The sequence below is a fragment of the Marmota monax genome, unplaced genomic scaffold (assembly GCF_021218885.2).
Source record: "Marmota monax isolate L192 unplaced genomic scaffold, Marmota_monax_Labrador192_F-V1.1 WCK01_AAM20220418_F8-fsc00073, whole genome shotgun sequence".
NCBI classification, from domain to species: Eukaryota; Metazoa; Chordata; class Mammalia; order Rodentia; family Sciuridae; genus Marmota; species Marmota monax.
The window spans coordinates 7,683,117-7,695,899 of NW_026692846.1; the positions used below are offsets into that span (position 1 = coordinate 7,683,117).

Here is a 12,783-nt window from a genome sequence, read left to right on the forward strand (position 1 = left end):
GCCTTGGTGTGGCTTAAATGACTGTGCCAGTAGAAAAAGTGAATGTTTGCCTCAGGGCAAAATGTGGCCTGCAGGGGATGGACCTGCATCCCATCCTGGGGAGAAGGGAGAGCTCAGCCAGCCCTGCTACAGTCGTTGATCCCAACTCTGAAGAAGTACCAAGAAGTCCCACCTCTGGCTCTGAAGTGCTTGGCAGGAGAGGAGGGCCATTCAAACACAGATGGTTGGCATAACACTGCCTGCCTCATGGGATCACGGGACAGACACTGCAAAATGGTCACTCAGGAAGTAGAGCCTGCCCTCTTCCTGGGGACAGGCATGGGTTCTTCCTGGGTTGCTGCGAACAGTCAAGATTATAATTTCAGAATTCTTTAAGCATCTTAACTTAAGGAAAATATTGATGCTGATAATGATAACAGTAAACACGGTGCCAGTTGCTGGGACTCTGTGTCCTTCTGTTTAAGTGTATGTGTGGAGGGGATGACTGCATCTGTGTACTGGGATTTTTTTTGTTTTTTGTTTTTGTTGTTGCTGTTGTTACCAAGTATTAGCTCCTGGAACTGCACTAACAGTTTTCCTGAAGTGACACTCACAGAGCAAGGCCACCAAAGACTGAAAAGTGATGTCATAAAGACTAGCAGAGGCAGAGGCTCACTTTACAAAGAATTTATTGTTACAAGTTTGAGCAACTCCACAGATTTGGGTTTCAAATATGGTCATTTATTTTTCCAACTAATCCACAAGGAAAGTTTGATTCTATACCAAACACACACTTTCACACATGCATGAGTGTGCGTGCACACACACACATATTTTCAGTTATTTGTTGCCCATTTAATGATCCAAATGATCCAGATGTTCTGGTTGGACAGCAGCTTTCCCCCACAGATCCAAGCATCCTCTGAGATCCAAGTCTGACTATTCTCCCTGGGCAGTTGGTCCTGGGCTCACTCTGCTAAGGGCAGTTGAGGAAAACCTTAAAGAAGCCAACTTACTTTCTGGGGCCTCCTTAGTAAAAGAGGAAGGAAGATCTAGGAAGAAAAGAAAAAAAAAAAGCATTGCATAAGGATTATATTGACTGGGGCATACTAATATATAGGGCTATTTGAGAGGAATAGCCCAATGTCATCTCCATGTAAAAATAAGAAGGATTTGGGGGACACCTTCACATTAAAAAAATGGCATAAAGTACAAAAAGCATAGGCTTTTTATCTTTGAATGAATCAGTTAACAGTTTTTTTATGAAATGAAGTTGTTTAATCCAGACTTTTGAACCATGCCTAAAATCTTGCAGATGCTCAACTGTTACATTTAAAAAATAAATAAATAGTAGTGATATCATTATAATAAGCACTTTGAAATATACACAAATATTTAGGTATAACTTTGTAGAATAAAATTCGTTTACAGTTTTGAGGTGACAATTGCTGAGCATTCCACTGATTTGCATCATCAAAGGTATAATCAGGATCATTTAAACTGCCCACATAGACACAGATGTGCCTGTACACGTCACTTAGGACTGTTGCCTATGTTTACCCAGTTTTTTTTTTTTTTTAAGAGAGAGAGAGAGAGAGAGAGAGAATTTTTTTAATATTTATTTTTTAGTATTCGGCGGACATAACATCTTTGTTTGTATGTGGTGCTGAGGATCGAACCCGGGCGGCATGCATGCCAGGCGAGCGTGCTACCGCTTGAGCCACATCTCCAGCCTGGTTGTCTATGTTTATGGAGGCTGAGTACTGTGCTGAGTATTGAGCCCACCACTCACATATATTCCCAGGCAGATAGCCACCCCGCCCCCAGGGTTGTGCAGAGCACAGTGCACAGGTGGATACCTCATTTTAATACATCAGCATTAGATGGACATGAGGGCAAAAGGGCTGGTTCCCACTGTTCATCCAGGACTGACTGAGCTGGTCTGGTGAGGTGGGTAGATGTGGGTCCTCACTTCTCCACCTCTTCCCTCACTTCCTCCCCCTACAGGCTTCTGTTCTGACAAAGATGTTGACCTTAGCTATCAGAGGAGTGCTCACAAGTCAAGGGTGTGCCTATATCTCTATAGGAGCCCCAAGCAAACTCCGGGGCCTTTTCAGCAATCCTGGAGCGGGAGAGTCCCTTAAGAAGGAGCCCTGTATTCTTTCTCTGCACCTAATGAGGTACTTAACACACCCACACTGGCTTCCAGACCCAACTTTTTTGAGGATTGCCTTTTAAATACCAAAAGACAGCTCAGGTCCCATTAATGAACAATGTTGCCAATTCAAACAAGTTTTCTTATTTTAGTCTCCAAAAAGAAAAAGGAAAAGGAAAGAAGCCTCAGCTGGTTCTTCAGATCCCAAAGGCCAATTTTAAATGTCTTAGCCTTACGTGCTCAATGTTTATGTTCTTAAGATTAGTAACTTTGACTTCTGTTATGGATAAATGATTCTGCAAGAGAGAAGATGACCATGTAGCCTGACTTGTGCATATTTGCTGCATGAAATGCAATCACATTTCTTCATGGTGGCACAATGGAGCACTGGTTTCTTGGATCAATTGCAGAAGACTTTGCTTATGACCAAGCAGACAGGGGAAGAAGAGGAAGTTCTAAAGTGGTCATCATCGCCATCACCACCATCACATTGGCAGCAGCAGAACATATTACCTTATTGCCAAATCAGGTGCTCTTGTAATCAAATTCTGGCTTGGCTCATAGATGACAGTATGATGATGGCCCAGTCACTTCTACCCCTTAAGCTCTGATTTCCTTATATGCAGAATGTGGACAGTAGTGCTATTATATAAGGTTGTTAGGGACCAACTGACCAGAGTCAGTTAATGGAAAGTACTAAGCTCAGTCCCTGCACACGATACCTTTGCAATGCTTCATTGCACCCTTTATTTTGTAGTTAAAGTGCCTACTTGATACTTGCATAATACTAGACATGGCATTATGAAGAATCCAAGAAATATAATAGCTTTGTTCCTTGGTGGAACTTACACTAATCCATTCAATAAACAATTATGAAGTGTCTATTACATACCGGGTGCTCCAGAGTTACATACATGAATGAGATAAGCCCAGATTCCTGGTCTCCAGAAGCTCACAAACTAGTGGAGAAGAAAAGATGGCACACACCATAAAACCGTTTGAACATATGAAGAGCTCCACCAGAGGCATGTAGTGAGGACCATTCTCACAGACCTAGAACGCAGAGATGAGAAACGCCAGAGCGGAGAGCTAGGTAGGTGGGTTTGCGGGCACCAAGAACATTATGCCTGTGAGAGGCTGCACACTTCAACATGCAGGGAACAAGCAGCCCTTGCAGAAGTGGTGGGAGACAGGGCTGAAGAAACTGGCTGAGGAGGAGCACAGAGAGCCACTGAAGTCTGGTCTTCCTGAAGAGGCAGGAGAGGCCTAAGGAATTCCAAGGTGCATTTCTGCCTCTCAGGAAGGTCCCTCTGGTGTCTGAAATGGGGGGGAACTGGAGCTGGACAGGCCCACAATGGGACAGAGAGCCCAGTTAGGAGGCTTGGGAAGAGTATGGAGGAGAGATGAGTGCTTGAGCTAAGGCAGTGACCAAGCAGGTGCAGAACGTCTCCAGTTCATGGTGACCTCTGCAACAGAAGACTTTATGGCCCACGGAGACAGACAGAGGGAGTGTTTTTGTCAGCTTTTCTGCCTCTGTGACCAAAATACATGATAAGAACAACCTCAAGGAGGGAAAGTTTCTTTGGGGTTCATAGCTTCACAGATCTCAGTCCACAGATGGCTGACTCCGTTGCTCTGGGCCCCAGGTGAGGCAGCATGTCACAGGGAAGGACCCAGCAGAGGAAAGTGGCTCAGCTCATAGTGGGGCCAGGAAGTAGAGGTTGTGGGGAATGAGCCACAGGTAAGGTGCATCCTTCCTCAGGGACCCACCTCCTCCAGCTACACTCCATCTGTCCACAGTTGCCACCCACTCCATCCATTCAAACTCGGTGCACTGATTAGGTTACAGCTCTTGTCATCTCATCCTCTAACCTCTGAACATCTGTGCATGAACAGGAGATTTTAAGGGACACTTCACAGCCAAACCATAACATGGAGACACGTAAAATCTGAGGATGACTCCAGGGTTGTGCTCCGGGCAGCTGGTGGTGCCATTAGCATGATGAGAAATGGCAGGACTAGATTTGGTGAGGACTCACACACACACATGCAAACACAATATCAAGAGGGAGGACAATGCTAGATGTGAGAATACCACTGGGCTTTATAAAGATAACTGAGCTAAAGTAGACAGGGACAAACACTACCCATTCAGATTAAGTGAGCATGATTTGAAAATATTCCTCTTTGCATAATTTTCCCCCTTTTCCAGTAGCAACATCACTGACACATGTTGGGCAAGCTGTCCATTATTTCATCCTAACAAACTCTGATCATCTCTGATCCTAGGTCCTTGGTGGAAGCTGCTTCTCAATGGATTTCCCACTTATCACATTGCCCAGTATCTACTGCACTACCATAGTCATTTTTCATTGTCGACAGTATCACCGAGTAGGTGCATTCTATTTGTTTATTTGTTTTTAATTTCTATTTATTTATTTTACAGTGCCGAGGATGGAACCCAGGGCCTCACACATTACTTTTATCGCTGAGCTATGCCCCCATCCATTTCTGGTGCATTTTAGAATAGTCCAAGACTTACTGGGAATCCAACTTCCTATAAATTCTTGGTTCTGCAATATAAGCAAGGTAAAGTCTATCCCTAAGAACCTTATAAAATGGGGAGCCCACTCAGCTCTTCAGTAGCTATTGGGTTTTAAAAAAAATTAACTTAAAGTTTGATATTTTGTTTTTTAAAAAAAAATATTTATTTTTTAGTTGTAGTTGGACACAATATCTTTATTTTATTTTTATGTGGTGCAGAGGATCGAACCCAGAGCCTCCCAAATGCTAGGCCAGCACTCTACCGCTGAGCCACAATCCCAGCCCCAAGTTTGATACTTTGTACTTTGGTTTATTTTTGATGGTGGGGGGACTAAACTCAGGGCCTCATGCATGCTAGGCAAGCTACATTCCCAGCCTCAATAACCAGTTGTGGAGAGGTATTGTGGTAGTGAGGAACAGGCCAGACATGCTGGACCTAGACGCGGTTCCTTACAGAGTGTTACGGTCTGATGGGGAAGGCAAACAGATGAAGACTTAGAAGAATGAGTAATAATGTATATTGGACCATAGGCTCAACAACTCCATACATGGACATTCAGAGCAGCTTTCTGTAGGTGATATGTGCATGAGGAACACTGTCCAGAGGGCCTTCCCAAGTGCTCTGAGAAAGGGATTAATTCATTCCAATCATGTAGCTCTAGCCAGGCTTTCTGGAAGAGACTGCCTTCAAGCTGAAACTTGAAATGGTCATAGGAGAAACACTGGAGAAGAAATGAGGAAATCTCAGGATCTGCGGAGGTTCTGCACCAAGATCAGTTTTAGGTTTAGAGCTACAAGACAGAGACAGACAGACTTTTTTAAAAAGTTAACAGCAAATCTAGAGATAAATAGTACTCTAATGGTTAATAAATACCCAGAGGCAGTAAAAGATTAAGAGTGAAAATAGGAGAGAGGGCTGGAAGCCCAAGTTTGAGCAATGAGGAGACCACCAGGGTCAAACCCTAAGGTGCCTGCCTGTGTAGCTCCGAGGTCATAGGCCCCTTGCTGGCTGGGAAGGCCTTCCTGCCTACTGGAGACATCAGGTAAATGTCATGTTGCCTTACACCATGAAGCTTCTTGATATTGTGTTTACACTTTAACTTAACTTCCGAAGAAACTTAGGTGCCACTAGGAAACTGAGGAAAATGCCATTCTGCCATTTATGCAGATGCAAATTCAGAAGTCTTAAATAACTGAGCCCCAAGAGTCGCACCATGGCTGTCCACCCCTTACATACAGTTTTAAACCTTTGCTGGATGTTGGGGAACTCTTTAAAGGAGGGTTTCCCACAATATTTTATTTTCCCCTGCCCAGCAACCTTATACTGTAGCACTGCTGTCCACATTCTGCAATCAGAGCTTAAGGAGAAGTGACCTGGCCAGGGTCATACTGTCAGTTGTGGGCTAAGCCAGAGTTTGATTACAGGAACACCTGATTTGACAATAAGGTAACATGTTCTGCTGCTGCCAATGTGATGGTGGCCGATGATGACCAATTTTGTATCCCCTCTTCTTTCCCCGCCTGCTGGGTCATAAGCAAGCATTTGATCCAAGACACCAGTGCTCCTCTCCATTGTGCCAAAAGGGGACGAAGGGCACTGAACTTGAACCTTGGGTCTCTGCCACTACTCGACCTTGAAAAAGTCATTTAATGCTTTGATCTCTCAGTCCTGTGCCCCCATTTCAAAAAACCGAGGTTGTGGGCTCCATAATAGCTGCTAGGTATTTATAGTCTACCATAAGCCAAATGAGGCTCTTTTAATCCTTACAACCACCGCGGCAGATTTTTACTAACCCATTTTACTCCAGACATTCAGTTCAGAGTGTTAAAGTAACATGCCCAAGGTCACACAGCAAAATAGTGGAGGACAGATTCCATTCCAAGACTTCCAGACTCTAAAAATCGACGTCGCCCCAGTGTGCCAGCAGGCAACCTTCCCAGACACCGGACCCCAGCTACGCTCAACTACAACAACGCCTCCTCCTCCTCTTTCCCAAACTTGGGTCCGGCGGACCCTTTTCGCTATCGAGCATGCTCAGTCGCTCAGGAAGAGTTTTCGCTCGGTCGCGGGAAATTTTTCACGCTGCCCTGGCCCCCTAGCCTACCCCGCCCACGGCTCCAGTCCTCTGGATTGGTCCGATTCTGGGAGGCGGCGAGGCGCAGGGAGGGAGCAGGCCCATTACCTACCCGCCTCGTTTTCGGGGCGCGCGCTCCGAGCGTGCGTGCGTGCGTGCGCGCGTGCGAGTGGGCACGTGAGAGCCTGGAACGTGCAGAATGGGAGGGGACAGGAAATGGAAGCGGAGGGCGGGGACTGCCGTTGCCATGGCAGTGACGTCAGGCGTCGGAGAACGAACCCGGCCCCTTCCGCGCGCGCGCGCGCGTACACACACACACAGAGCCATGCACACGCGCGCGCACGGCCGCTCTCCCTCAGACACACTGGAGGGAAAGGTCAAACTAAAGGCGAGAGAGCGGAGAGACCAGAGGGAACCGCCGCCGCCGCCGCCGCCGCCGCACGCCATGACGGACGCGGCCGAGGCTGCTTCCTCCCCGCCACAGCCGCCGAGCGCCTGCCCGCGCCGCGCCCCCTGCCCCCGCCCCCCGCGCGCCCCTCGCCCGGCGCTCGCGCGTGCCCGCGCCCCCTCCCCCAGCCGCGCCGGGCGCGCGCCGGCCGGGAGTGGGGCGCGGGGCGCTGGAGGGTGGGCGCCGCGGCGGCGGTAGCCGGGCGGGGGCCTCCGCGCGACCCCAGCCCCCGCCCGCCCTCGGCCGGCCGGGCCAGGTGAGTGCGGCGGCGGGGCGGCAGGGGAGCGCGCGGCGCGCGGCCCGCCCTACCCTGCCCGGGGCGCTGACAGGCGCGGGCCGCGGCCTCGGGCGCGGGGCGGCGCGGGCCGCTCGGCCGGGAGGGGCGCTGCTCGGCTCCACGGGGCTCGGCGTGGGGGACCCGGGCAGGTGGCCCGCGGCTGGCCCGGCGAGGCCGGGGCCGGGCAGCACCGCCCGGGACCTGGCGCCCGCTCGTGCCCGGACGGCCGAAGTGGCGGCTGCCCGCGAAGTCGGTGCCGCCAGGCGGGTGCGGACTCGAGGCGGGGGCCGGAGCCCCGGGCGGACGCGGAGCCGCCAGGGCAGCGGCGGCGGCGAGCGTTGCCATGCCAGTGTGCAGTGTTTGTTGCCTGCGGTTATTTTAGGACTAAGTGGTTTTCTGAAAAGTTACTTGGGAGAGAGGAAGCCGCCCGGATCGTCAGGAGCCCCTTCCCTGGTGTGTGCAGGAAATGGGTTGATCTTTCCCACGGGCGCACAGCCGAATCGATGCCCGGTGGACTTTAAAAATAAATGCGGCACCCCGAAGCCCCGAGCAGCGAGGTGACGCCTGCGTGACGGGTTTCAGGTGTCAGACTCCGTGTGCGCGGAGAAAAATAGAAGCGGGGCACCGAAGTACTTGATATGCTCAAGCTGTCTTCGTTTTGCCAGGAGCTTGGAGCCCGTCGGAGTGGAGCTGGTTAAAGATGCCTGGGTTGTTAGGTAATCACGTTGACCCCGGGCCACCTACCAAAGTCACTCGAAGACTGCTACCAGCCAGAACCTTGCAGGTTGGGAATAAACGGTGCTTTGGCTAATGGTTTGTCTTTTTTAGTCTTCCACGACCATACGTTTGCAACCTGTTTACGGGACGATAGAATGGATTGTCTATAGTTAAAACTACTCTCCACAAAATTACTTGGCCATGATCAGGCACTAGCTCCGACCTACCGAGTGTCTATGTCTGAACTCTGTGTGGAAATTTCCAATATAATAGTTTCAAGTTGATGTGGGATTTTTTTTTTCCAGCATAAGTCTAGTGTAAGCAGATACCAAGTGGGTAAAATTTAAATCTCATCCAAGAAAGCTTCCTGGTTTGTGAGAGGTGCAGACGGTGGTAGTGGAGGAAATGCCCGAAGGACAAGAGATGGCAGCTGGCAGACTCAGCATGCACAAACTTGCTCCTCACCCCTAAGCATTTCTGATACGTGGGTGCTTCATCTGTTGGTTATGGATCTTTGGTTGGTTGTCACTTTTTTAAAAAGTTCTCTCAACCGAGGACCCTCACTTTGAAATTGAGTCTTTGTGGCATGTAGCCAGGGTAGGTTTCCAGTACATGATGTAAGGGGAGATTCCTTGGGAATCTTGTTAATTCTTTCGATGCACTCACTTTTGTAACTGGTCCTGTTCTTTTAGATCTCTTTTACATTTTGGGCCCATTGGTCATTACTGACATATGTCAGTATACAGTCTTGTAATGGATGCTTAGTTGTAGTAACCTTTTTTCTTGTGACATATAAATAAATTTGTGTTTTTCTTCTTTCCATTTCTCTTAAAGGAAACTGTAGAATTGGGCAGATCAGCACTTACTCAGCATATCCCCCTCCTGTAGGTCTTGTTGACCTTGGTGGCATCCTGGAGGTCATGTATTCATGGAGATAAACAGTTCTTGAACAGTTTACTCCAGCTGATAAAAGACAAATGGGAAAATGACTTGACAAATGCATATCTTGATTTGTTTTGAAAATCATTTTTACTCAGCATTTATTGCAATCTCTGCCAAAAATATCCTTTGGTAATTTTTTTTGGAAATCTATTTCTAGTTCACACTTAAAAATCAATTTAGTTTTCAACTTTTTGTATTGTTTGTATATTCTGTCATGGAAACAATTGGTTTGGGGGAGTGACATTGTAGAGCTTCCTTCAGGGGTAATAGGACAGTTGTGCTGGGGTGAATTTTTTGGCTTATGAAAGCAGCTGTGCTCTAAGATATTTGATATTTAAAGTTTAAAGTTACAAAACAATTAGCGGTTAAATGAAAATTTCACAAAAGAGAGTCAGTAAAAGGTACTGTCAAATAATCCCTTTATATGGTACTTATCAAAGTTTGTTTGATTTATGAAAAATCAGTTGGCATACAATTTAGGGACCAACTTTTGATGTATGTAGGGGTTATCAGTGTGTTCCTTAAATTGTTCCTTCCCTAAAATCATCTAGGGGCAAAGCAATATTGCCCCATATTTATACATTACCTATTAATGTTTTAACTGAATGCAAAATTTGTCATCTAATTTATGCCGTACTATTTAAGGAGTACACTGAAACCTAATTAAAATACTTTTCACCATTGAGTAAAATTTTATGGTCAGGTTTGTCGGGAATCCCATCTAAGGTAGTGTACTTACTGTGGTATCAAAGGCCTTCTTGTCAGACACTCCCCAGGACTGTGATCCTGCAGCAGAGGCCAACCAGTGGTTATACCCAGACTTCAGCAAAATCAAAATAAATAGATTTGGTCAAAAGTCCACAGCAGTAAAAACCGTTACCTTGAAATTTTCTCTAGGTGCAAATTCTTCAGAATTAAAGGCTTGATTTTTTCCTAAGCGGCAATTCTATTTGGGTCACTTGAGAAAAAGGCCATTTTGATGAAAGGACAAGGACTGAATACTCTTTTAAACTTTCAAGGGACCTTTTTTTTTTTTTTTCCTTTTTGTGAGAGTTTGTTGCGTTCATTTGGAGTTACAGGAGGTATTGGATAATGTACTTGGGGAGTTTAATTCGGATATATTTTGCTTTGGTTATGTTAAAAAAAAAAAAAAGGAACTTGAGCCAATGTGAATAGAACTTACTTATGGGTTAACTTACACTTTATGTTGGGATAAGGAGGAAAAAAGAGAAGTGGCCACAAACTTTACTAAAAGATAACTAATCACGTTTGGTTTGTTTTATACTATTCATGCCTCCCTTGGGTAAGAGTGACACCCTTATCACCTTTCAATTGTAGAGAAATTTTGTTTTTAGAGAAGGGATTTGAAAAATAAAGAGCCCAGCATGCAAGCATAGAAGTGTTAGAAGTGTCTTTAGAGTGCTTAATGGTATTTTGTTATTGTACCTTAGATAGAAAGTAAGGTGTTAATGCTGAAGTTGAATCTAGGGTCCAACTTCAGGATACTGGGCACAGCTTTATTCTTCTTAGCATAATTGAATATTATGAAAACTGAAGGAACAGCTTGAATGATGCCATTGATTTTTAGGGCAGGCTTTCCATTTCTCAAGTGAACAAACATGAAAAATGAAGATTGAAGACACTATGATATTAAAAGGAATATTTAAATTTTTTTTAAGTCTGGATTGTCAAAGGATTGTAAATTTCAGAGCAGAATGAGGTAAAAGAAATACATTCCATTGGATTTATGGCTAATAAGGGTATGAAATTTAAATTTTTAAAATACATATAAATAAAGTAAGCATATTACTGCATCTTTTAAAAACAATTGTGTCATAATATGGAAGTAGAGGTAATTATTAGAAATTTTAATTAGAAGTTAAGGATGACTTATGTTCTCAATTTCATTGTTTAATCCAGTGTCACTTTTAAGATAGCATGTAATTTTTCTGTTCCCAGAGTTTTTTCCTATAATATGCAATCAAAGGTTCAAGGCACTTTATGTAAACTAAGGTTTTAAATAATATTCACTAGAGTTCTTAAGAATAAAGTATTATCTAATACTAGTGTGTGTTAAGTCCACTATATGGAATTTTCTGAAAGCTTAAACTTTGTAATTTACAGAAACTTAAGTAATAGATTTTAAAAATAAGAAAGGATGAGTTCAGAGATGGAGTCATGGGTGATCTCGTAAATTGTATTTTCTTTTTTTCCTTGCAGGGTTTTCTTTCACTATTACATGTTCATGTTTTCCAGACTCCACTAATGCTAGTATTAAGCATTGGGTCATGTTATCTATAATAGCAGTACAAAGTTCATTTGAAAAAAACTGTCCTCTTTATTTTCTCCCAACTATTGTCTCTGGGACAGTGTCTAAATTTTAGTTACTGAATGTAGTTTAATCAGAAACTACTCTAAATAGAAAAGTTTTTGCAATTTCCACAAATTAGGAAAGATGTAAATTAACCTTCAGGTAACTAGTGAACATTTTTTGTTATGTGGGATATTTAGGCACCGTTTGTATAAATTTGTATCTTTTTAACTATTGTTAGTATTTATGCTATTAACTTTATGTGATATTGTTAAAATCAGCATAGTAGGCATATAGTCTCTTTTAAAAAAAATTGATTTGCCTATGGAATGGTTTTCAAAAGGACCAAAAAAAAACTTAAACAGACAAGCAAAGGAAATTTAACTCTAAAACTTTCTAATTAAATATATAGATAAGTGTGTGGTATTGGTATTGGTATTGTTTTAGTTTTAATTTTATATATGAGCTTTTTTAAACTTTATTTCTCTGCAGAACTACTTTCAAGTGTGTTTTCATTTGATTTATAAACAGAAACTTATCTAAAAGAAAAAGTTATTTTGTGTTAATGATTATATGATAGTTCTCAGACTTTTATATTTGAAAAGACTATGAATGAGTAATTTATTAAGCTGTTTGCCTGACATGACTAATATGATTGGAACATATGATATAATTTATTTTTACTATAATGTAGAGAGGTATCTTTATCCCAAACAGATTTATAATGGACTCCTTCACTAATTTTGTAAATTTAGGAAGTCTGGAGTATGCTCAGATATTTGGGTGATAAATTTTTGACGGTGTAAATATATAAAAATGGTATTTTTCTTACAATAGCATTTATGTTGCTTCAAAGTAAGACCATTTCTTAAGTATGTCTTTAAATAAGTACATATATGATACAAATAGGTCAAATGATTGTTGAAGGATTTATTTTTTATCTTATGCTTCTCTCCCCTTTCCCTTTTAATAGTTGTCAGTGGTGGTCGTTAGCCATATACTACAGGAGAACTTATGGCAGAGTGATCCAGGTGGTCACTGTTTTCTGATGTTTTATCTGGTAGAGAAAAGCAATGATAACTCTGAGATTATGCTGTAATTCTTAATATGTCTTGAACATTGTTTTGAATGTTTGTTTTCAATTTACTACTTAAAAAAATGGATGACATTTTTAAAATCCTTTAGTCTTTTTAAGTGAGTATGTTCCCCACAAATGTTAGTACAAGAAGAGGACAGAAAGTTCATGGGGATTAGATTAGATTGTATCAGTGGGTATAATTGTTTTGATGTAAAACATGTTGAGTAAATTCATTGATGTGGGATTATAACGTAGCT

The 12,783-nt window shown here is 43.6% G+C and overlaps 1 long non-coding RNA gene across 2 annotated transcripts; it reads right to left on the reverse strand.

The window, feature by feature from the left end:
- Positions 1-651: 651 nt before the first annotated feature.
- LOC124095825 (uncharacterized) lies at positions 652-9,957 on the reverse strand. Of its 2 annotated transcripts, XR_006852621.2 has the most exons (4): positions 9,877-9,957; positions 9,062-9,158; positions 8,223-8,331; positions 652-1,031 (listed from the first exon to the last, which is right to left on the reverse strand). It is a non-coding gene; the product is annotated as an uncharacterized LOC124095825 (long non-coding RNA). The 2 variants fall into 2 exon arrangements; XR_006852622.2 differs by lacking the exon at positions 8,223-8,331.
- Positions 9,958-12,783: the final 2,826 nt, after the last annotated feature.